Source organism: Corvus kubaryi, unplaced genomic scaffold (genome assembly GCF_017639235.1).
Source record: "Corvus kubaryi isolate FWS band 111438036 unplaced genomic scaffold, C.kubaryi_AGA036_p1.0 37334, whole genome shotgun sequence".
Classification (NCBI taxonomy): Eukaryota; Metazoa; Chordata; class Aves; order Passeriformes; family Corvidae; genus Corvus; species Corvus kubaryi.
The window spans coordinates 19,784,329-19,785,014 of record NW_024581108.1 but is presented as its reverse complement, the minus strand read 5'-3'; positions in this window follow the sequence as shown (position 1 = coordinate 19,785,014).

The following is a 686-nucleotide window of genomic DNA, read 5'->3' as shown; positions in this document are numbered from 1 at the left end:
GAAGGAAGGAAGGAAGGAAGGAAGGAAGGAAGGAAGGAAGGAAGGAAAGAAGGAAAGAAGGAAAGAAGGAAGGAAGGAAGGAAGGAAGGAAGGAAAGAAAAGGGAAGGAAAAGGGAAGGAAGGAAGGGAGGAAGGAAGGAAGGAAGGAAGGAAGGAAGGAAGGAAGGAAGGAAGGAAGGAAGGAAGGAAGGAAGGAAGGAAGGAAGGAAAAGGGAAGGAAGGAAAAGGGAAGGAAGGAGAGAGGCATCGTTATATACTATTATAAAACAAAATCTCCAAGGGCAGGGGAGAGGCCATAAATTGAATTGTCACCTTCCACAGCATATTCCCCCCTCCCCTTTTGATAAGTTACACCCAGGAAAAAAAAAAATCAAACAGTTGTCAAGTACCGTTCCCAATGATTAAAAAAAAAAAAAAAAAAGGAAAAGGAAAGGACAAGAGAGCCAAACTCTGAGGTGGCGGGGGAGCGGGCAGTGTTTTCAGGCACACCCACGCCCACGCTGCCCCGCTGTCCCCGCGGTGCCCCCCGGACGCTCCCGGCGCTCCGCGGGCGCGGCGCGCTCGGGCGGCCGCGGCGGAGCGCGGGGCGGCCAATCAGCGCGGCGCCTGCGGCCCCTGGCCAATGGCAGGCGCCACATTGTTGTCAAATGTTGCCTAATGGCAACGCGGGGCGCAACAATAGCGCG